Here is a 25191-nt window from a genome sequence, read left to right as displayed (position 1 = left end):
ATGATTCATAAAGTTTCAGTTACTTGGACAGGTTACCTTTAAATTCTCTCAAAAATGTCTTGTAATTTTTCTATCTTATACAACTTTCAATTTTACTCTTCGATATTTGATTCTTGGTGCTAATTAAATAGTATAATTTCAAAAAAGCATGAGTTTGTAATTTTATGTTATTGCATAGAAATATGTGTATATAATGACTTTGTGTTGTCGTTATATAAACCTTACTAAATTCATTTTTCAAGGCCTTGTTAAATTCATTTTTCAATTTTACTTTTAATATTAATTAATATTAATATTTAATATTTTAGTTTTTCAAATGATGATGTCAGATGTGAATTATGACCAATTTGTTTTTTTTTCCTAAACGCTATACTTTTTTTCTTCTTGCCATGTTTCAATTAGCAATAATCACGCCTTGGATAAACCTCATTGGGTACGATATTGCCACTGCACAAAACTTCTTGCCATGTTGTAGTAGAGAGGAATTTACACTATGTTGTACAATGTTGGGTAGAGATAGTAATAATGGACATCTTCATCTTTTTTTTTTATTTCACAAGGAAAATTCAAAAGTTCACTATTAAATAGAATGTTATATCTCTCTATATAAATTTTGATTTGTTTTAAGTTTTTATTTAAATTCTAGTTAGTTAACATATAGGGTAATATTGGTTTCCGGAGTAGAATTTAGTGACTCATCACTTAATTACATGCTCTTCACAGGTTGGAGTTTACACACACAGTGAAGTGCACAAATATTAAGTATTCAGCCTAACTAACACGTGTGTATACTTTTGGAGCCACCACTGAATCAACCATCATGAATCCTGGTACATTGCAGGTATCTCAGAATGGTCAGACGTGGCCTCCTTCCATTTCTACCAGTATGTTTTGCTTAGTGACTTAACCAAATTGGTGTTAAATGGGTAAGGGAGTTCACTGTTGTGATTTATAAATTATTTTCTAGAGCAGAGAGCATGAGAAATGTGAAAGTTAAATCTGCAGGACAAAAAGTAAGATTCAGCCTTTCATTTTCCTCCTCAGAATACACTTTTCCCTCTGTTCTTTTAAAAACATCAGGCTCCATGCAAAGTCCTAATAGCTACCTTATCATCCTGAGATGGTATCAATTCAATGAAACCTAAAACACTACTCTTTGTTCTTCATATATGACAGCAGGAAAAGTAGTGAAGGATGGGAGAAAAATTAATTAACATAAAATATGTATGTTGGAGTTCTGACCTCGGTTAAAATAGAATCACAAAATAACTGAGCACATTAATATTAAGAAAAAGCATACAACTTTATATACTATTTAAAGCCATGAAAGAACTAAGATATAAACAAGTCTAAATAAAATAATTTTTTTAAATTTTTATTTATTTATGATAGTCACAGAGAGAGAGAGAGAGAGAGAGAGAGAGAGAGAGGCAGAGACATAGGCAGAGGGAGAAGCAGGCTCCATGCACCGGGAGCCTGACGTGGGATTCGATCCCGGGTCTCCAGGATTGCACCCTGGGCCAAAGGCAGGCGCTAAACCGCTACGCCACCCAGGGATCCCAATAAAATAATTTTTGAAAGATGATGGCCCTTCAGAGATGAGAAAGACAAGCAACATTCTTTATTAATGCAGTTGTTGAGTCTACAGAGAAAAGAAAATTGGTACAAAACATTATACACAAAGGAACATTAAGCAGAAATCAGCTGAAATCTTTGCCACTGCAAAACGGCTGACATGGCTGCTAGCCAATTCTCCTCATAAGAAATCTGGGTAACTGAGCAATGGTCCTAAAAAATTAGAGGCTGTTTGGAAAATGAAAAGAAATTGTTTAATTTCTTTTTGATTAAATTTCAAAGCCCTGCTAGTGGACAGGACCTAATCTCATTGTGAAAAACTAGAATACAAGTCACCTAACCTATCGCTTAAAGTGAAGATATAAGCACCTAACTGCATAACAAAGGAGCAAAGCAAGTCGTTTCTGGAAGAATTTATTATCTACTTGAGTTTCTGCTACTATTTTATATCTAAAATACAGGATACACAAGAGTAATTAGAAGACCTGCAAAGTGGCAGGTCAATGTGATTACAGTAAAAAGTAAAAAAGTCCCAAGAAGCAGAACTGTAGATGACACAAATGCAGGAATTAATAGAGTAAAAAATAAGAATTAGAAATGTGGATGAAATGGTATAAAGATGAAGAGTTTAAGTAGAAAAAAAAACAAAATTCTGGAGCTAAAAATTATATTTGAAATGAAAAATTCTTTTGATTGGCTTAAAAGTAGAGTGGATACAGAAGAAAAACAGAATTACTAACTTCAAAGGTCATTTGAAATTATCTAAACAAAAACACAGGGAAAAAGAGATATAAATTAAAAAATTGTGGATAAGAGCCACTTAGACCATCAGTTTCTATAAATGTATAGTAATAAATGGGAAATAAAATTGAAAAATAATATAATTTATAGCAGCATCCCAAAAAACTTAAAATACTTAATTTTTACCACATGTAAAAACTATACATTGAAAATTCGTGAAAGAAGTTAAAGGTATACATAAATGTAGAGAGATACTATTGTCACAAATTGAAAGTCTGAATATTAAGATATCATTTCTCCTGAAGTTGATCTGTAGATTCACATTTACCCCCTTCCAAATTCTAGTGGTTTTTTATTTTAGAACTTAAAGTTGATTGCTTATAAAAGAATTATAAACCTTATAGTAGATACATAATTACATATTACTATGTTTTAAGAATCATGTATGTTATATATTCTTATCATTAGACTTCTAAAACATAGTACATAAATTATTATAAATATACATTTTGGGACACCTGGGTGGCTCAGCGGTTTAGCAACTGCCTTTGGCCCAGGGCATGATCCTGGAGTCCCAGGATCAAGTCCCACATCGGGCTCCCTACCTAGAGCCTGCTTCTCCCTCTGCCTGTGTCTCTGCCTCTCTCTTTCTCTCTCTCTGTGTCTCTCATGAATAGATAAAATCTTTTAAAAATATAAAAATAAATGATTATAAATATACATTTTATATATTCATTTAAAGAAAGAAGAGTCAAGGCAGACTAGAAAAAGAAAAAGAAGGCTGAGGTACCATATTTCAACATTTAGAATAAAACTACATTAATTGAGCCAATGAAATATTAGCATACATGTGAGCAAATAGACTAGTAGAACAACAACAAAAAGTCTAGAAATAAACCCATATATGTAATTACTTGGTTTTGATGGAGGCACCTATGCAGTTCAGTAAGATGAAGGGAGATTTATTCAATTAAAAAATTTAGGATTCCCCAGAGAAATAGAACTAATTAGATATATATAGAGAGATAGGTGTAGATAAAAGGAGATATATTATAGGAATTGTCTCATGTGATTATGGAATCTAAGTTTCACAATATACCTCCTCTGCAAGCTGGAGCACCAGGAAAGCCAGTGATATAGTCTAAATCTGAAGGGTAGGTGCTTGTTTAAGTCCCAATGTCTAAAGGCCCAAGAACCAGGAGCTCCACAGGTTTGAGGAAAAGATGGATGTCTCAGCTTCAGATAAGAGAAAGAGAGAATTCACTCTTCCTTCACTTTTTTGTTCTATTTAGACCCTCAATGTATTGGCTGATGCCCATCACATTGGTCAGGATAGTGGGGAAGGGCATAAGGAGACAGAAAATCTTAAGCAGGCTTTATGCCCATCATGGGCCTGATGTGGGGCCCATCTTACAACTCTGAGATCATGACCTGAGCTGCAATCAAGAGTCAGATATTTAACCGACTGAGCCATCTGGGAGCTCCATGAGTGGTTGTCTATTCAGTCTACTGAATCAAAATGCCAGTCTCTTACAGAAACATCCTCACAGGTACACCCAGAAATAATGTTTTGCCAGCTAGCTGGGCCTCCCTTAGCCCAGTCAGGTTGATACATAAAATTAATCATCACAACAAATATTTCTGGAGAAATTAGATACCCAAATGGAAGAAAAAATGTTTATAAAATTAGTTACCACTGACTCCCTCCACACATACACCTTACCCCTTGTACCAAAATTAATACAAAATGGATCAGAAGCCTAAATGTCAAAAGTAATATTTTAAGCTTCTAGAAGGAAACACAGATATATCTGGCATAGGCAAATATTTCTTAATTAGAACAAAGAAGGTGCTAAGCATAAAAACAATTTGACTTAAAAATAAAATCTCCAAAATACACCAAAAGATGAAGTTAAGGAAGTAAAAAGACAAACCACAACTTGGAAGGTATATCTACAAAACCTGTATCTGGCAAAGGATTTACATCCAGAACATATAAAATAATCCTACAGATCATTAAAATGATAACTTTTTTTTCAGATAACAAAAATACTTGGGCAAATACTTCAGAAAAATAAGATATCCATATGTCAATAAGCATATGAAAAGGTTCTCAATTCCATGACTATAATACAAATTACAGTCACAATGAGATTTTATTTTTTTTCACAATGAGATTTTAAAATTAATTACAAACACCATACATACCAAACCAGCTAATATTAAACTCCAAGGATTTGTAAGGATATAGAGCAACTAGAGCTCTTCTGTTGAGAGTGTAATACTGTACAACCACTTTGGAAACTGTCTGCTAGTCTCTAAGAAAAACCAAGCTTTGGTCATATGAACCAGCAATTCTCTATGACAAGGCACATCTTGCACAAGACTGTTCATTAAAATTTAATTTATAGAAGTTTATAACTAGATAGAACCTGAATTTTAAGCAATAACATATTGAGTCAATAAACTGAGGTCTCTAAGACCTCCAAACATACCAATCCCCAGATGCTATGAACAGAATGCAAAAATTCTTTGGGTGATTTGGTGAAATCTAAGAGTAATTTACTCTTACCTTGCAATGGATTGAACATTTATCTGTCCAAATTTTGTATGTTGAAACCTAATCCCCAATGCAATGGCATTTGGAGGTGGGGTTTGGGAGGGGATTAGGTCAGGATGGAGCACTCTCATAAATAGGATTAATACCCCAGGACACGAGGCCTTAGGGATCTCTCCCAACCATTCCTTTCATGCTGAGGTCAAAGTGAAAATATAGCTCTGTAGGGGATGAAAGGTGCAGCATAGGGAATATAGTCAATGATATAATAGTGTTATTATAGGTTGATAGATGGGAGTTACACTTGTGGTGAGCAGAGAGTTCCATAGAGTTGTTGAATCCCTGTTATACACATGAAAATAATATAACATAGTCAGCTATATTAAAAAAAAAAAAAAAAAAAGCGAAAAACAAAAAATAAGCTTATCAAGGAAGTGGGCTCTTACCAGACACAGAATTTGCTAGTGCATTTATCTTGGACTTCCCAGAACTATAAGTTTATACAGTTCCCAAAATTGTAAAAAACTGGTGACATTTTGGTCTCAGTATTGGTCTCTGTTATTAACAGATTTTGCACTCAACAATAATGATATGTAGTTAAGCTTTTGCAAGAGAAAGTACATGCTATTGAGCTATGTATAGCCTCTGCCCCTGCTATCAGGGCTTCATTATATATGAGCTCATTGAGCAAATGCCAGAGTGCCTGGGGAAAGAGGCTGACATCAAAGAATGGATCTTATGCATTAATTATTAAGAGTGTCTGATGCTGTAGATACCCTCTGATAGGCATTTATGTAGAATGTGAATATTTTTATACTCTTTGCCAAGGTATTCATCCACTTAGATTTGTTGTCACCAGTTTTCCAATTTTGTTCAAGTACCTGATTTACCAGCTAGCATATAGTATCACCTATGAATTATGTCAGTCTTTACCATGGGTCATCTCTAATGTAAGTGAACAATCCACTCACTAGGAAGATACCCATCAGCACTGTCTTTCTTTTTTCTCCATTTCCACCTAGTAAGAGAATATTGTGTTGATTTATTCATAATCCAGATCTTTCCTTTTTCCTTTTCATTAACTCTTCTCACAGTACTTGCGGTGAGGCCATAACTAGGATGAAGGAGAGACAGTGAAGTAGCAGGAGCAGGCACTGAAATCTTGACCACTTTGTGACATTTAACCCATGCATTCTATTGACCTGCTAGCACTAGATTGCATGCTATTTCCACTTTATAATACAATTACTTCTGTAAATGTTCCAATTTTATGATTTGGTAAGTTATATAACACCGAGTATATAACAAGTATATAACACGCGATTTAGATTGCATAAATAGTGCCCTGTAGTGTGTTCAGTTTCTCCTTCTGCCCAGTAGCAAACCAGGGGCTACTTTTCAAGTGGAGTATAGTTGTTAGTTAAAGAGAGCAAAGACCCCACAGGGTCTGCACTGTGGTTCTTCTACAGGGGCTTGCTAGATGTTTCATTAAGCATCTCTCTAGCACAGTATTTCCAAAACAGTATGTCTATGGGTCACATATCCCAGTGACAGTGCAGCTTGCACTGCAGCCTATACTTGCTGCAGAGACTTTATGTTGCAAAGGCTCCACCCAAATCAAGAGTCTTCCAGTTAACCCAGTAAACACCTTTAAACAGTATTCCTTAATAAATAATAGCTCCAAATCTAGAGTATCACCACAATTGGATCTGTTTCTTCATTGATGAGCAGGGCAAAGTATAGCAGTTTCTCTTTTTACTTTATAGGAGATATCCCAACATGCTGCCGATCAGTGGGTCCAGAATTTTCAACATGGCAGGCCTCTGAATGTTCATAGATATTTATGGCCTACTCTCTGGCACACATGTTTTACTTTGTACTCTTTAAGTGTAATGAGGAAATGTTACCAATATAATGAGCTAGTGTAATATTTGCAGCACATCAGGAAAATCAAGCTCCCTTTGGAATATATTATGGATAGAGAACAAAAGGGTTAGAAATGGTCTGGTGACAAGATCATAATATTGTATCATTGCCAATATGTGAAGATACACAGCTTCTAACTAACTTCGTTCATACCAATAAGGGGAAAACTTACCAAGTTAGTATTTGTATACTAGGTGCCAAGGACTGTGTTGTTTTGCTCCAGGAAAATACTATATCCAGAAAGAGAACTGTAATTAATATCACCATCTAATTAAGTTTGTGGTGACGTATACTAGAAGACCTCTGGCTTTTGCACTGTTCAGATAAGATAAAAGAGCATAAATGGCTCTCATTCCATGTATCAGAAAATGATATTTCGAGAACCACTAAGTTAGAAAAACACTCAATTGGTTACCTGAACCATAGAACAAGGGATATTATGGTAGATAGGGTTCTCAAAGTATAATCTCCAGACTAGAAGCATCACTATCATTCAGAAACTTAGATGTGCAGACTGGCAGGCTCCAGCAGAGACTTTACAGGCAGAGACTTGGTTAGAGGGTGTCATGCAATCTGTATTTTAGCTAATATTCCAGGCAACTCCGATATATGGTAAAGTTTGAAAACCGCTATTCTCTTATTAAGGAAGTCTTAATTCTTGGACAGGGTAAATCAGCGCAGGATGTGTATGAGCTTTCTCTGGACTCATTGTGAGATAATGATTGGAGTCAGAGGTTTACCTATCACCTGACCTTCACAAGTCCCCTCTTTCACTTGTGAAATGTAGTAATGTTTTCAGCACCTAGGGATTTGCATCAGTTAATAGCCAGTACCTAATTATGTCCCAAAGTCCAGAATTATGTCTGTATGTTTCCATATCTGTAGGGCAAAAAGATGATGGAAAATGGCCACAGGTCTCTCTGGGGAAGGCTCGAGCTATGATTTATAGTATATTGTACTAGTTACATTGTAGATCTCCTTTCCTATCAAGGGGCTCTAGGTCCATAAATTATCCTAAATCTGGGTATTGTATAAGAGACCACAATTCTCTAATATAGTCAGCCAGGTCTGTGCCACACAGATCTAGAATTTTTCTTTCTATATATGTATAGCAGTGCCCTAAAGACCTTCCAATCTATTTCTAGGGAACTTGTGGTCAATTAACAATCACCACAGATCCTTATGGATTGAAATATTCTGATTACCACTCTGTCCTGCAAATTTTTGTGAATATTGTTCCCAGTTTCCATTGCTGATTTTTAAGTACAGCAGCCTGAACTTTCCCATGTAGAATCTTATTATTCTCTTTAAAAACAGGGAACCTAATTCCATTGCAGCATTATCCACCATTATCTCTAGCCTACAGAAATCAGCTACCACAGAACTTATTATGGAAACTGGAGCTCTCTTTTCAATGCATTTTTTTTTAATCTTCCTTCAGTTTTATTGAGACATAATTGGCATACAGCACTATACAATTTTAAGGCATACGGCATAATGACTTACGTATTTTGCAAAATGATTACTGCAGTAAGTTAATATCTAGCATTTCCTATAGATACATTTTATTTTTTATAGATACATTTTAAAATAATTATTTTTCTTTTTTCTATTGCTATTTGTCAGACTTCTCATTTTGTTCTTGTTGTTTTCCTAATTCTGTTCAATTGTCTGCATGTGTGTTCTTAAAGTTCACTAAACTTCAAGAGAATTATTCTGAATTCTCCATCTGATAGTTCATAGATCACCATTTCTTTAGAATCAGTCTTTGGAGCTTTATTAGTTTCCTTTGATGGCATCATATCTACCTTGTTTTTCACTCTCCTTGATTCCTTACATTTGGTATCTGTGCATCTGAGTAAGCCATGCTGTGTTCCAGACTTTATGGGTTCACTTTGGCAGAGATATTTCTTTACTAGTATGTCCAGGTTAGGTTAGGGCTCTGGATATAGTCAGTTGAAAACATCCTTGGGTAGGTGGAGTGTGCTATCAGGATCTATTTTGGGACAACATTACTGCCCAATTCTGAGGTTGATGGGGGTGAAGCTGCTGGCTGACAGCAGCTAAATAGGACAAATGGGCTGGTTCCCTGCCCAAGCAAGGCTGTAGGATGGATTCCACAATTGCTTGGATTCTCTGGACAAGACTCCTATGTGGGTGGGACTGGACTGGGTACTATACTCACCAATAGATGCTACTATGAATTAGCTTCCACTGCCTTGTTGGGGCAGCAGAATAAGCCCCAAAGCCTATATGGCTCATGTTTTGGGGACCAGAATCAAGCAATTTGAGTACTGAATTCCCTGGCTAGACAGGGCTACCAAATTTGCTCTGCAGATGGATTCTTTTCAGTTTAAGCAAGGCTGTAGGGTGGGCTAGACTGCTTTCCCCTGTGCTCTATTTACATTCCCTTGTCAGGCAGACAGAAAGCTGCCCACCTATGGGCAGGACTGTGAATTAGTTTTCCCTGCCTAGGCAGGGCCCCATATATGCCCCAAGGCTGGCAAAGGTCTTGTTTAGGAATCAAATTAGGCAGAACTATGCACGAGGCTCCCTCTCCTAATGGGCCATTATCCTAGTACTGCAGATAGGTAGAGTTGCCAGCCAGATTCTCTGCTCAAGTGCCACTGTAATCAAAATTTCAGAATGGGCTCCATAGATTCTTGGAAGCTCCTGGTTAGATTTCCTGGTCAGGTCAGGCTGGAGGCTGTATTCAGCTTTGTAGAGGGATGTAAATTAGCTTCTCTTCCCAGTTGGGACTGCAGATGAGGCCCTGGGGCTGTCAAGGCTCTTTGGGAATCAAATCAGACAAGACTTCAAGACTTCGTGCTAAGCTCCCTGATCAGACGTGGCCATTGTCTTGGTTCTGCAGATGGAGAGCCACTGGTCAGCCTCTCAAGTGCCACTATAATCTGGGCTGCAGAGTAAGCTGCCAAGGTTCCCCAGAGATCTGGAAAAGTATCCTGACCAGCAAGGTTTGGAGGCTATATTCAGCTGTGGTAGGACTGTAGATTAATTTCCCTGCCTCAGAAGGGTAGGGCACACAGCAGTCCCCAAATCTGGCAAGACTTTTATTTGAGGAGCTAATCAGACAGACCTAGGCACCAAACTCTTTGGCCAGGCAGGATTACTGACTTGACTCTCCAGATAGACAAGCTGCTGACTGGGCTCACTGCTTGAGTGATGCTGGCCTAAGCCATTCCTCAGAACTCAGGCCTGGCTTCCTGATCAGGTAGGATGAAAAGCTATCCTCAGCAGTGGGCAGGGCGATGAGTTCGCTCCCTCCCCCTTGGCAGAGAAAGCTCTAAGTCTGGCAACACTCTGTGTTTGGGATCTTGACTCAAGCCAAACTGTGGCCCACGTTCCCCCAGGCAAATGGAGCCCCTGGCCTTGCTTTGTGTATGATCATTACTGCCTACCAGGCTCTCTGCTCCAGTGTTCTGGGCTAAGTAGCCCACTAGATGTCCCAACTAAGCTTTCTGACCATATGGGGCTGGGAACTACATTCATTAGTGAACGGGGGTACAACTTTGCTCTCCTGCCCCAGGGAAAGGACCAGCCAAGTTCCAGGGCCAGCAGAGCTCTTTATTTAAAGTTCTAATCAGACATACTTATATTCCGTCAAGTATCCTGGTCAGGTTTGGTCACCATTTTTCTTTTCAAAGATTTTATTTATTTATTCATGAGAGACAGAGAGAGAGGCCGAGACATAGGCAGAGGGAGAAGCAGACTTCTTATAAGGAGCCCAATGTGGGACTCGATCCCAGAACCCCAGGATCACGCCCTGTGCCAAAGTCAAACGCTCAACTGCTAAGCCACTCAGGCATCCCTGATCACCATCTTGAGTCTGCAGATGAACAAAGCTGATGGTTGAGACTACTACTTGGGTATCACAAGGAGGAGCTTAGTATGCCAAGTTCCAAGTGTTGGCTGCTGTAAGCTCCTCTCCCCTTCTCCATTACAGCTCAATCCCTAGTCCCCAAGCCCTGCAGATTCCTCCATGATCTCCATGAGGAGAGACCAGAGGGGGACTCCCAATAAGCAACCCACAATGGTGAGGAGGTTAGATGTCTACCCTGGGCTCCTTTTTACCTCTAGAAGAACTGTAGGCTCAGGAAGCCCTCTTCATTTGCTGCTGTGCCAGCCTGGGGGAGAGGTGATGTGGTTAATGTGTAGACTCTCCACTTAACCTTGTGATGCATTCTTTCCATCTCTGTGGTATGGGGAAGGGAGGTTGCTTCAGACTCAGTCCCATGTTTTCAGGATTTTCACAAGGCATCCAAAAACAGTTGTTCTCGTGAAAAGGAAGTGAAGTCAGGAGTGACCTTGCTACCTCTCGGTAAAATTACTTTCCCAGTTTACCAGTGCATTACTTAATGCCTTGGTAAAGGTGGTATGTTCTGAGACTTTCATGAAAGCAAAGTTAATGAGTGAGCAGGTTCAAAGTAGTTCCATTCAAACTCTTCATCTCCTTGAGCTTTTGTCCTCTTAGAGCATGTTTAATCCAACACTGTCTCCAGGCTTAAATTAGCCAACCTAGGTGCCTATTAGTAGGACTCCTTAGATATTCAATGTAACACATTAAACCATAAATTCCAGGTGACTGTATCTATGGTGACAAACTTGGGTTAATCAAGTCTCCTACTTTCCGTTTTGGATCTAACTATCACTAGAATCTACTCACATGCATGCTCCTCATATTCCTGCCTAAACAAATTCGGTGAATATTTTCATTTTTCTCCCCACCTACTGTTGTGGCTGAGCCCCATTTGCAATGGCTCTCTTTTAGCTTCTCACTAGTCTCTGACCTTCCTACCCTCTTCAGTGTGGCCTCTTCTCTGTATTTAGCTTTAGAGAACCTGTTCTTCCAGTCTTCAAGACATTTTCTGTTTTTACATTGATGTGGGTGCTATCTAGGTGTACATGTGAAACAAAGTCAGTTTAGGATCTTTCTGCTCCCCTATCTTCCCCAAAAGTACAGTTCACAGTTTTTATAGCTCCTTTGGTATATAGGTCCGGATATTTTTTTTAGCCTCTGTGGTAGTCATAGGTCACAGCTTCTCAACACATTGTTTAAATTGGTTATTTACTTCATTCCTTAAATATCCCAGTCTTAGGAAGATCATTTGGTAGTCAACTTGGTGGTTAGTAGCTTCAAACAGGCATTTAAAACTTTTGAGAGAATATAGTGCACCCAAGAGATGCTTAAGATTACTCTAAGCAGGATAATCTCCAATATATTTGGACTGTACTTTGTAATGCTGGTCTCCAAGACTTAAAGAAATCAAAATCAAATAAGTCAAAGAAAGAGCTCATGAAAGAAGTTACATTTTAAAAAGCCAATTGGCTTATTCCTAAGTAATTGAGTTTTAACTTCCCCAGAAGGGTTAATCCAGGCACAGCAGGTAGTTGGACACAGCTCAAACACCTCCTTGCTCAGCTCAACTATAACCAAGAGCTATTCTATTATTAAGGACAGCCTAGGACAGAGAGACTAAGGATTTTTGTTAGGCTGCTATTGCTTTTAGAAGATTTTAGGCAGTAATTTTAAGAATTAAAGAGAAGTTTTTGATCATAACCTCATTTACATTTATCCCTAACTAAGGAAATGGGGATCTGCCATATGAGGTTTCCTTTTTAACTCAGCAATGTGAATTTAGGGAAGTGACCAATGAGAGGTCTTATTTTTTTTCTTGTGAAAAGTTAGACGCCCAGTTAGATTTTTTTTTTTTTTTTCTAACCTGAAATAAAAGAGGTTGTCTTCCCTTAGCAGTGGCCTGGGAGATACTAATGAGGTTGCCATCCTTTTAGGCCAATTCCAGAGTAAAGGAACAGAAAAGAAAGAGAAAGGATTTTATGTTTAGTTGAAATATGAAGTCCTGATCTGGTGTCTTGAGTGGAAGCAGCCCATACCTTAATGTTAGTTAATTCTCCTTCTTGTCAGTTTGATTTAGAGGCCTCTAGCATCTTTTAGCTTTGTAGCAGTGTCAGTGGTCAGGAGCACACGGTAAGGTTGCTTTTCATGGTACAAGGGCTGTCTTTTTTGATGTTTTAGAGTACCAAGTTACCAGGCTGTAGATTGAGATGGATGGGCTTTTTTGAATTAGACTTTAGGAAGGCTTTTTTTTAATCAGTTGATGACAGACCTGAGGATAAAACATTAGAGACTTAACAGTACCAGGTTATACCAGTATAAGACAATAATGGATCAATAGAAGGTTCTATACTGATAGAGTTTCAAGAATTTTGTAGGGTTTTTATTAAGGCTTCTTTGATTTGTCCAGTGAAATGGGTGCTTTGATCACTGGAAATAATGGAAAATTCACCTCAGGTGGGAAACTTTAAAAAAAAAAAATTGTGTTTTGTTTTGTTTTACCGCAAGCTTTGTAGTAAAGAAAGACTGTAACCCATCCATAATACATACATATAGTAAAGACATATTGATAACTCATACAGTTTATAAGGGCAGTTTAATAAGGGTAAGTTTCAGGTTTAAAAATTTTATAGAAGTCTCTACACTAATGTTTGTTCATAAATATAAGTCATTTTAAGTGAACTATTGTGAGTGAAGGAATGTAAAAACTGAAAAGTGGGGTTTGTCAGAGAGCCAGGAAGGCTATCGTGGGCTTCTTCTAGCCCTGATTGTGTATTAAATTCACAACCATTATTTGTATATATTAATTTGTTTTCAGAACCAAACTATTGACATGTCACAAGAATATTAGAATGGCAAAAATCTGATGAGGTGTCATTTTTGCAGAAACCGACTGGACTTTAGCTACATATACCACAATCTTACAAACATAATCTAAAGAACACTTAGTATTACTTATCTGACAATATTTGCTATGTATTTTGCATATTAAATAAGCCTGAGTATTCCAGGTTAAAAAGACACACGCACATATATTACATATATATATATGTTCTGACTACTCATAAAATTCTTTTCTAAAGATCTTTAATTCACATCTTTTTTTTTTTCTTTAAAGATTCTACTTATTTATTCATGACAGACAGAGAGAGAGAGAGGCAGAGACACAGGCAGAGGGAGAGGCAGGCTCCCTGCAGGAACCCAATGCAGGACTTGATCCCAGGACTTGGGGATCATGCCCTGAGCCAAAGGCAGACACTCAACCACTGAGCCACCCAGGCATCCCTGTGCTAAGTTTTTTTTCTCTATACCCACCCAGTCTCATTTTAGGACAAAACTACTTACTTTTCCCTCTACAAAAATGTATTTCCATTTTTCATATCTTTTTTTTTCTTTTACCAAAAACACATCTCTTTTCTTGCATATAGATTTATTTACTTCAGTATTTCCAGTAGTTTTAATTATATTTATTATTATTCTTTATGCTTAGAAACCTTAATTTCTAGTAAAAATTAAGTAGTAGGTAGCTGTGAATGGCCTGCCATATCAGCATTTTTTGATTTGCGAATTTATGAATAAATCTAAAACTTATTAGGAAAGTGCTTTTTTGTAGTACAGCCAGTAAAACATGTTTACTAACAGACCAAACTATCTTTAGTTTCTTTGTGATCAGACACAAGTATATAATCCTATGTTTAATAATCAATATTTTAGTATTTTACCTTATTTGGAAAAGACTTTTTTTTTTAATTTTTATTTATTTATGATAGTCACACATAGAGAGAGAGAGAGAGAGAGAGAGAGGCAGAGACACAAGCAGGTTCCATGCACCGGGAGCCCAATGTGGGATTCGATCCCGGGTCTCCAGGATCGTGCCCTGGGCCAAAGGCAGGCGCCAAACCACTGCACCACCCAGGGATCCCACGGAAAAGACTTTAGATTTCCAATGAATTCAACCTCATTTATCACTTAACCTAGCAAAACTGCAAAATTTTAGGTTACCAAATATTTTGGAATTATTTAAAAGTTTATCTACAAACCTTTTAATTTATTCAATTACTTATTCTTAACAATTACCATGAAAACTTCATGAAACAAACAAAATCAACCATCATTTTAAGTCACTTTTGCTGACAAATTCCAACAGATACAACATGAATTTAAGAAACTTAAGTAGAATAAAAGTTGGTTATTTGTATTATATTTGAGATTGGTAACTCCAAATGACAAGTCTATTTTAATTCAACTAATGGAGGATAATTGGAAGAGAGGCAGACAGGGGCAAGACCCTCCCTCAGCCCCCTGCCCCCACCCCAGCCACATCCTAAGAGGAAACTACGCTTAAGAAGAAATAGACACCTTTCTGTTACTCAACACCACCTTGAAAGGAGCCCTCCACCCTTTTCCACATGAACAACTACATGATAGGTAGATGAGCACATGGACAAAAACCTGTTTGGGTGACAGGAGCATGGAGGGTTAATCAGATTAAAATGCCCTGCCAACATTCTCATAACACCCCCTAGACCTAGAAACTCTGGGGGCAAGCATCTCAGGTCCCCTCCCTCTTTGAGAGTTTTATACTATTGCTCAATAAACTTTCCTTTGCTGCCCACACTCTTTGATCCACCGTTTAATTCTTCAAAGTGGCATGACCAAGAACCATGGGCATTGAAGGAAAAGAAATCCTGAAACAATACCATCAATCTCAAACTAGCTTTTATTATCAAATACATATATTTTTTAGATTATGTGAACTTTAAAAGCACTTCCATTAGTTTTCATCTTTCTGAGTTTTAGAATGCCCAATCTTTATAAGTACTTACCTTCAAACCAACTAAATGTTATTTTACAAATTAATTTTAGTATACCATCTGGAGGTCTGAACACATTTACAACACAAATATGAATACATGTCAACATACAGATAGATGCAGACCTTATAGCTTCTGTTTTAAAACTACTGCCATCAAAAATAAAATAAAATAAAATAAAATAAAAATAAAATAAAACTACTGCCATCAAATAGGTACAAAATTTACTACTTAGGAAAGCTGGATCTGAGTCTGTTTTTCCAGTAGATAAAATAAGTTAGTTATTGGTCTAACTGGTTAGAGCTTTCTTTTAATATTTGTGGAGAATACACTTAAGATTTTTGTCGTTGATAAGTTTTAAATGGCTTTTTTTTTTTTTTTAACTTGGTAAGAACTACCCACTGACATTTGCATTTTAGAAAGGTGGGTTAAGTAAAGAATTCCTGCAGAAGACCAAGGGAACATTGTATAATTACATTGTAAAGGCACAAGGGGAAAATGCAAGCACTTTCTAGAAGAAGGACTTTTGTTCTCCTTAAGGATAGAATTTTTACAATAAATTTATTGGTTATTCATAAGATAGCCAAATAAGGAATTGACAGCCTGCATGTCACAGGCAGGCAGAAAGACAAATCAGGTTCTTAGGATGTAAAACAGGACTAGCAAGAAGGAGAAAGTTATTCCCAGGAGAAAAAAGATTAATAACCAATGGATCTGGATTTGGAAAGGAAAAAATGACACGAATTTTTATTTCCCCCTCTCAACTGTGCTCAGAAAGTAATCTACTAAAGAAACAAAAACAAGAAAACTTTCTAGGATTCTCTCTGGGTTTAAATCTTTTACTATGGCCCTAGTCTTTGACCAAGGAGTGAAACACCTGAGGAGGATCCCTTATAACTTTAGGTGATTTTGTTTTCAAAGGTGATTGTCTCTTCACAGTGGGAAGGCAGGTGAGACAGAAAATTGGCTGAATACTGGGTAAAAAGGGGGGGTAGAAGAGGAAGAGTCACCTCAGTCTTACAGTCTTTTGTCTTAGGTACTCGTGTGTGTGTGTGTGTGTGTGTGTGTGTGTGTGTGTGTGTATTAACCTTTGTAATGAATCTTTTTTTTTTTTTTTAAGATTTTATTTGTTTATTTATGAGAGACACAGGGAGAAGGGGGCAGAGACATAGGCAGAGGAATAAGTAGGCTCCCTGCAAGGAGCCCAATGTGGGACTCAATCCCGGACCCCGGATCACGTCCTGAGCGTAAGGCAGACACTCAACTACTGAGCCACCCAGGCGTCCCTGTAATGAATCTTTTAATGAGACTACTTTGGAATTTTGAAAACTTTTGGAGGTTTCTGTATACCAGTTAAAATAGATATCCCATTTTGTTTAATTTGGGAACACTTACTTTTAAGTGCACTTCTTAAATGAACAATCTTGTCTAATTGGAACATTCCCCATAATGGCCACTGTAATTTTAAGATTTTTTTTTTTTAAATTTCATCTTGCTAGATATCTGGACCTTCTGGAACTATAATTCTTAGATACGGTAAGCAAGTGTGTAGCATGCTTGACTCTTTAGAATTTGAATATCTCAATAGCTAAGACTTTGGGTTTCTTGGAGCCAAACTAGTACTGTAAAGGGATGTTGCTGGGTTAGGAGAGTGTGCATGTAATATAGTGTAGCTTATTGCACAGGAGTTTACTTGAAGTTGGCAGATGATCAATGTAACCTGTTCCATGACCAACTTTTCCTATAATGGGAGTCTTTTTGAGGTGGCAAGCACTGTAATATTCTTTAAATGCTCTACCTGTGCCCATCAGTTTTTGCTGCTTTTTGGGCTCCTAGAGGCTCACTAGAAATAACCTTTATTTACATAAAACAAGACAAATATTCGTGTCAATATATTAGAAGTACTGCATCCTGACTATAAAAAGGCCCTGTGAGCACCACCACCAGTTCCTGTGAAACCTTACTGACGTTTTCCACCTAGGAATTATCTAGGGGCTTGCATCTAAGCAAAAATATGACATCTCTACTGGGCTCAGTATAATTGGTATAATCGTCTTCTAGCTTGAGCTGACTTAGTAAAGGAAAGGAAAGCCAATTAGATCAGGAATTCAAACAGGAAATAGAGCAGAGCTCAGAGTGAGATGAATTTACTTTCAGCCCTCTGAAATGGCAAGAAAGAGTGAACTCAAAGGGTTCGCAGATACCATACCCGTGTTTTTTGTTGTTTCTGGATGCTTCTGGAAGTTCACTTTGGATCCCACTGATGTGGGAAACAAAGGCAAAAGGAAATATACCTAAAATTAAATGTCCCTATAGCCTGTAGCCCATTGACAAATACTTGAAGGAGTCAGAGTATAACCTGCCTCCAGGAAGCTCCTAACTTTCTTAATGTTAATGCCTTGCTCAAGGGAAAAACAACCTTAGTTTGACAATAGCAAGGCCTCCTGTGAGTCTTCTTTAGAACATGCAAATCATATTGGAATTTCCCTTATCTTTAATTACCCCCAACCTCAAAGTGTATACTCAGTTGCTCCTCACAGTCTTGGGACAGCAGGGAGCAGCAGGCAGCAGCAGGCAGCAGCAGCTCTTCCCATGGATCCTATCCCTGTGCTTCAATAAAACCACCTTTTTTGTACCAAAGACGTCTCAAGAATTCTTTCTTGGCCTTCAGCAATGGACCCCACCCAGCCTCACCTGTATTCAAAAAACTACATCACCTCTACTCCCACTAAATCTCTCAAAAAACAAACCAAGTTTGGAGATCTAATTGGCTTTATTAAATGATTCATGAATCAGGCATCACCTCACCTAGCAAGTAGAGATGTGCTCTAAAGAGTTGTACAAAAGGTTTTTATACAAAGGAAAGTTTTTATAGGAAGGAGGGTGGGGCAAGGAAGTTATGAGCAGAAGAAAAGAAAGGATTGTTTCAGGCTAGATCACTTTCCTTTAGAGGAAAGGACAGGAGGTCTTCTCAGGCAGATTACTTCATCTTCCTTTGGGGGGGGGGGTGTGGAGAGCACACATGTGACCCATTACTTCATTGGTGCTGATCAAAATTAAAGCATGAGGACAGGACTTGTAAGCAGAAAGAGCAGCCCTGAGGTCATGAGGAGTGGCCCATTATATACTTGGAAGTTGTTAGGGTTTAGGGACAGCATAAGTCTCTAAGGAATTTGAAAGCAAGGCTCCCAGGACCTTGAGGGAGTAGCTATTGTTGGGAAAAGGTCATTAATTACCGTCTAATAAAACCTTAGTCATGAGACCCTTCAGATATATATCGGTGGGTCATTTGCTTGTGGGATGATTGCCAACACGTGTCTTGGGGGGACTTAGAGATTAAGGGAAATTTTTAAGGAATTTTTATATATTAAAGTAGACTTACAGGGTCTTGGGGGTTGGGCTAAGATTGTCTTTTGCTCTTAGCAAAGTATTAACATGGAAGCAGTTGAGTCCCTAGAAGAATGTCCCTCTGCCTGTTTCAAGGACTTGTCAATGGGCTGTAGTAGTAAGGAAAATTAATCAGCTTTCTTCTGCCTGTGCTTCCCACATTGGTGAGTGCTAAGTCCCAGTTTGGAACTTGGTGAAAATGACAATATTTTGGGCCTGCGGTTTTAATTATAATTTCTAGAATCATATGCCTTTTTAAAATTTTCCATTGAAGGATTAGTATTTCCAAGCGTGTTTTGGTTTCTCTGTAATAAGAAACCAAAAGTAGATAAACTTATGTTTAGTAATTACTGTTATAGTCATTTGTCCTGTTTAAAAAATGATCCAGACAATTACTGAAATTCCATTATCTAATTTAACTTAGCAAAACTCTAAGGTTTTAAGTTACCAAAAGGATTTAGGAGACTATTTAAAACCTAAGTTATTTGTTCTTTATAACCGTGTTTAGATTAGTCATCAAAATTTTGCAAGACATTAAACCGCTAACCATCATCTTCACGTTATTTTTGCTAACAAATCACAAAAGATAAAACATTTAATTTAACTAGTAAATTGAGGTAGAATACAAGTTTATCCACATTATATTCAATGTTAATAACTCTAAAAACATGCCTGTTTCAATCAAATCAACAAATTTAAACTAGTTCTTATATTAAATATTTATCCAGATCATATGAACTTAAAAATATTTGGGTTGGTTTCTCTCTTCCTGAGAGTTTCAGACTGCCCAATTTTTACAAGCACTCGCTTTTTTTTTTTTAATTTATTATTTATTTATTCATGATAGACAGACAGAGAGGCAGAGATACAGGAGGAGGGAGAAGCAGGCTCCATGCCGGGAGCCCAACGTGGGACTCGATCCCAGGACCCCAGGATTGCGCCCTGGGCCAAAGGCAGGCGCTAAACCGCTGAGCCACCCAGGGATCCCAGCACTTGCCTTTAAACCAACTAAATAAAGCTCTTCACCTATTAATTTTAACAATGCCATCCAGGGGTATAAAAATCTCACATTTGCAATATTTATGTGTGTATATATACACACACACAATAAAGATACACAGACTAATGTAAAGACATTATAGTTACTAATATTTGTGGAGAATATTTTTTAAGATTTTTATTTGTTGCCGGAATTAATCTTAAGGAGGCTGTGCTAGAGTTTGGACACGAGTGACCTTTTAACAGTTTATGTTTTCAAAAAAGCTCTTTCCCTTTTCTTTTTATTCCCCCTTCAGTCTCCAGTGATTGTTGGCTGTGTTTATATTTTAAAGATATGATAGGATGAATGACTTTAAGGGACAGAGAAAGAAATTTAAGTTCCTGGGAGAAGGACTTTGTTTTCCTAAGGCCAATAATTTACAAGTCTTTTGAGATAAACAGGGTAAGTTTGGAGTTGGTAAAGGAATAGATGAACTGAATGAATTGCCTCTAGAGCTATGTTTCTAGTTTTGTAAAGATTTGTAAGATAAGGACAGTTGCTTTCAATTTCTCTAAGAATTGGGTTGTAACTTAAATGACATCATAGGTTGATCCACTTATCTAACTACCATACCTTCAATTTGCTTCTTTCCTTCTGGGTACATAGTTCTAATTTTAACTTAAAGGAGGTCTTAAAAAAAAAAAAAAAGATTCCCATCAGGCTTTGAATACCAGCTTCCAATCTGGCTGACTTTTGACTGGAGAGCAACTTTAAAAATTCTTTTTAGGGGCAGCCTGGGTGGCTCAGCAGTTTAGCGCTGCCTTCAGCCCAGGCCGTGATCCTGGGGACCTGGGATCGAGTCCCATGTCGGGCTCTCTGCATGGAGCCTGTTTCTCCCTCTGCCTGTGTCTCTGCCTCTCTTTCTCTGTCTCTCATGAATAAATAAATAAAATCTTATTTAAAAAATTCTTTTTAGTTTTCAGCCAGGGCAAACAGTAAATATTTCTGGCAGTATTTAAAGACCCATCTCTTTGGTTTAAGATGGGTTCCCAAATAAGTCCTAGAGGATACTGTCTTCCTGAGATTGAGTTACTCCCAAAGATCCAAAAGAGTCCAAAAGAACTCACTGTTTCAGGATTTCTTTTCCTTTGGTGCCCACGGTTCTTTGTCTTGCCACTTGGAGAATGAAGTGGTAGACCAGAAAAAGAATGTAAACAGCAAAGGAAAGTTTATTGAGCAATAGTACAAAGTTCCCAAACAGGGAGGGGACCTGAGAGGCTTGCCCCCAGAGTTCCTAAGTCTAGGGGTTTTTATGAGGATGTTGGCAGGGTGTTTTAGTCTGATTAACCCTCCATGCACCTGTCACCCAATCAGGTTTTTGTCCATGTGCGCATCTACCTATCATGTTGTTCATGTGGAAAAGGGTGGAGAACTCCCTTCAAGGTGGTGTAAAACTCCTTTTAAAGGTGGTTTCCTCTTAGGGTGGGACCCCTTGTCCCTGCCTGCCTTTCTTCTATTTTTCATTACTACAACCTCTATGACCCAGGCAGGAAGACAAAATGAGACAAACAGGAAGGCAATAGGTATTTCTTTTCAGCCTGCAGGATCTCCCTTGCCTTCAGCACAAAATTGTCCATGTGCCAAGGTGGCATATTTCGGGGTAAACTTGGTCTGAACTCCTTCAGGCCTGCTTTAGAAACTTTAAAGAAAATTTGCAATCTAGAAGCAAAAATGAATTTTATGTGCTGCTTTGCTAAGGCTCTAGAGGAGAAGGTAGATAGGAATGGATAGAAATAGCATGGGGAGACAACAGGAGGAAAGTGTTGAGATGCTTAGGGGAAGGAATTGATGCAAGAGAGCTTGGTTTTTAGTCTCATAGAGTTGAAGAATGAATCTTGTGGACAAAGGAGAGTGAATAAAGCGATAGAAGTTTATTAAGTGAGGATACAGAGAAAGCTCTCAAAAGTGAGGAGGGTCCCAACAGGGTTGCCACTGAGGACTTTCTTGGCTGGCCTTTTGTTGAAAACCTGACTAGGGAGTTGATGGACTTGAGATTTCTTGTGCCATCTTGAGTGAATGACATAAGATTATTGAATCTCTTTGATTATTTGACAGCCATTAAAGGAAGATACTCTCTAGAATTTTGGAGCCAGGTGGCCAGATTTATTTCCTTATCTCTGTTTTTGTTGCATTTCAGTGTCCTTGGGATTTATGGAAGTCTGCCTTTGGGGCCTCTCAGTGTCCTTGGGTTTTATGGGAGCTCAGAATTTGTGGGAACCTGATTCTGGGCCTTTCCCTTATCTTTCCGTGCCTAGCCCTATGTATCCCTAACTCAGAATGGTGGGTGGGGCAAAAGGAGGAGGAGGAGGTGCTTGTGAGGGTTCGGCCCACATACCAATTTTGAAAGCCTCTCAAAAGATTTCAATTAGCTTTTGAGTATTTTGAGTTAAGTCCTTGAAGGGAAACAACGTTTTGATATTTCTTTTGGAGGCCTCCAGATGCCAATTAAAATAAACTCTGGATTCATTTGCTTTGATTTCTATAATTTTTCTCTTTCCAATTGTGCCTGCACTAAATAATTTGAGGATTTCAAAAGTATCCCATCTTAGACAATGAAGTTTTAAATTATCCTGGGTAATGAGTCTAATAGGGCAAAAATTTATAACATAAAGGACCATATTCTTTATTTTTTTATTTTTAAAAATTTTTATTTATTTATTCATGAGAGACACAGAGAGAGAGGCAGAGACACAGGCAGAGGGATAAGCAGGCTCCCTGCAGGGAATCCGATATGGGACTCCATCCCAGGACCCCTGTATCACAACCTGGGCCAAAGGCAGATGCTCAACCACTGTGCCACCCAGGTGTCCCAGGACCATATTTTTTAAACATAAATCCAGCAGGGTTTCCCAAAGAAGGTTGATCATTTAGGGCTGTTGTAGAGGAAATCTTTCCCTGTGATTAGAAAGGATTTAAGTTGAATGAAAATGTGGCCACTTGAAAATAAATTGAACACCCATCAATAAATATCTTGTAATCCAAATCCTCCCCTACTCTGAAAGAGTGAGGACAGAACTAGTTACTTTGCTCAAATAAAGTCTGGCCTATACCTTGAGTAAAAAAGGTAGGAAGTTCAGATTGAAGAGAACTCACAGCCAGAACTCTGAGCCTCACCCGTTGGAGAGGCATAGAGAACAATGGTCTCCTAAGGACAATCCACATGTCCATACAAGCAACCAAGATCCAGTATTCATTCTTTTGAATCCTGCCAACTATGCCAAAAAATGTCAACCAAGAAAGAATTCATTAAAAATTTAAGCAAACAGGTATTTATTTAAGCAATTAGAATTAAAATTTGGGAGACAGATTCAAGAAGAAAGCTGAACTCTGTACTGAAGATGACATAGAAAGGGAAGAGGTATAAAGGTGAAAAGACATGAGGACAGTTCTCATTTATGTTCCTCTAGACAAAACAGGGATTGAAACTAGGTTAACTGGACTTCCTGGGTTAATATGCAAATAAGGCATTGAATTTGTAGAATGGCATTAACTCCTTTAGAAGTGAAGAATGCAAACAATCCAGGTGTCAGAGTGAGGAAGAAATTTAGTTCAGGCTGAAGGCTTGTAGCTGGCAAAAAAGTTCTTAGTTCATCCCTGATGGCCTCCTGACCCTATTTTAAAGGAGACTTTCTCGGCTAGGCTTCCTTGCTCCATTTTGAAGTCTTCTTTTACAGTGACCATCAGTACAACACAAGCTTTGATGGGAGCCACATTGTTGTTGCATTTAAACATCCACATTTATTTTGAAAAGCATGATTTCTTCTTGTTTTTTTTAATATATTATACTTTACAGCATCTAGCAATATACTATCCTGCTTTATTGGTCTTGAATTTTATATGAGTGAATGTCTTCCTTAAAATACTCACAATAAAATATTCTTTGCTTCCCAACCCTTAGGGAACAGTGTGCTTTAATTAACATATACATTACGCAAATATCTGCTCATCTTAGTTTTCTGCCTGAAAGGGATTGAAATTTGTTCCACCAAAGAAGCAAAATCAACACACTTGGAGCCTGGGTACAGGTGTATTAGCATTTCAGAAGCTCAAGTGTCATAACTGGTTTAACTAAACAAAGCCATAATGTACATTTCAGAAAACGGCCGGGAAGGAAAATCAATTCTGTATTTCAATTGAATTCAAATAAATCCACCACCATGTATCTGCACTCTGCATATCCCTGGTAGGATTTCTATGAATTATTTGCAATCAAAGTCTTACTTAAGCTTGTTTGAAAAGAGGCACAAATTTGCCATTCTTCTTAAACTGAAAGGTTTGTTCTCAACAGATTTATGGATATTTTGTATCTTTAGAAGTGACGAATGTTGACCTGTTTTTCAATTTATAATTAGATTTAATTATTAAATTTTTAGACTTTAATTATAAATGTACTCAAGTTTGGAAGAAGGATTAAGTGAATTGGTCGTGGTTTATAATGTAAGCAAAGAAAATGCACCAAATATTAAGTCATGTGTACATTTAGTGTTTCTATAAATTAATATGATTTCCTTTTAAGAGAGATCTAGGAAGCTAATGGATTGGTGGATTACTATTTAGTATTTAAAAGTTATTTCTATTTTTTTTTTCTAAATCTTAGGATAAGACAAATTGCTAGTGGGGTGTCATAATATTTGTAAGATACATTGCAGATGAAAAGCTGACAAATTTAAGATCTTATACTTAAAGTCAATCTATTTAAAGAATAAATCAGGACAATATAGTTTTCAGGTAAAAAAGTAAATTTATAGGACTTTTTTTTCTTCAAGCTTCTGTTTATTTGGTGTTCTAGCTTCAGTGTAAACATTCTTTTTTTTTTTTTTGCCCGGGGGAGGTGGGGAAGATGAGGAGCGGGAAGAGAGAGAATCTTATGCAGGCTCCATGCCCACCACAGAGTCCTACATGGGGCTTGATCTCACAACCCTAAGATTATGACCTGAGCCAAAATTATGACCTGAGCCAAAATCAAGAGTCAGAGGCTCAACCTACTTAGCAACCCAAGTGCCCCTAATTGAGTCCTTTCAACTATTTAGTATTCAATATTCATATATGTAATTTCATGAAAAATCTCTTTATATTTTCCTTCCTTTTCTTACTTCACAATCAACTAGCACCAAACCTTGGTCTGATGGCACTTTTTTTTTTTTTAATTTATTTTTATTGGTGTTCAATTTACTAACATACAGAATAACCCCCAGTGCCCGTCACCCATTCACTCCCACCCCCCGCCCTCCTCCCCTTCTACCACCCCTAGTTCGTTTCCCAGAGTTAGCAGTCTTTA

The 25191-nt window shown here is 37.7% G+C and overlaps 1 long non-coding RNA gene and 1 pseudogene across 1 annotated transcript in view; both read right to left on the bottom strand.

Annotated features, from left to right (window-relative positions):
• LOC140611933 (uncharacterized) overlaps positions 1–21034 on the bottom strand; it is an 84405-nt gene extending 63371 nt beyond the window's left edge. The window contains exon 1 of the long non-coding RNA XR_012013239.1: positions 20981–21034. This is a non-coding gene — a long non-coding RNA (uncharacterized lncRNA). The remainder of the gene's footprint in view (positions 1–20980) is intronic.
• LOC140612172 (U4 spliceosomal RNA) lies at positions 389–459 on the bottom strand (annotated as a pseudogene).
• Positions 21035–25191: the final 4157 nt, after the last annotated feature.

The sequence above is a fragment of the Canis lupus genome, chromosome 20 (assembly GCF_048164855.1).
Source record: "Canis lupus baileyi chromosome 20, mCanLup2.hap1, whole genome shotgun sequence".
NCBI classification, from domain to species: Eukaryota; Metazoa; Chordata; class Mammalia; order Carnivora; family Canidae; genus Canis; species Canis lupus.
The sequence above is the reverse complement of the archived record's forward strand: the minus strand, read 5'-3'. Positions and strand labels throughout refer to the sequence as shown.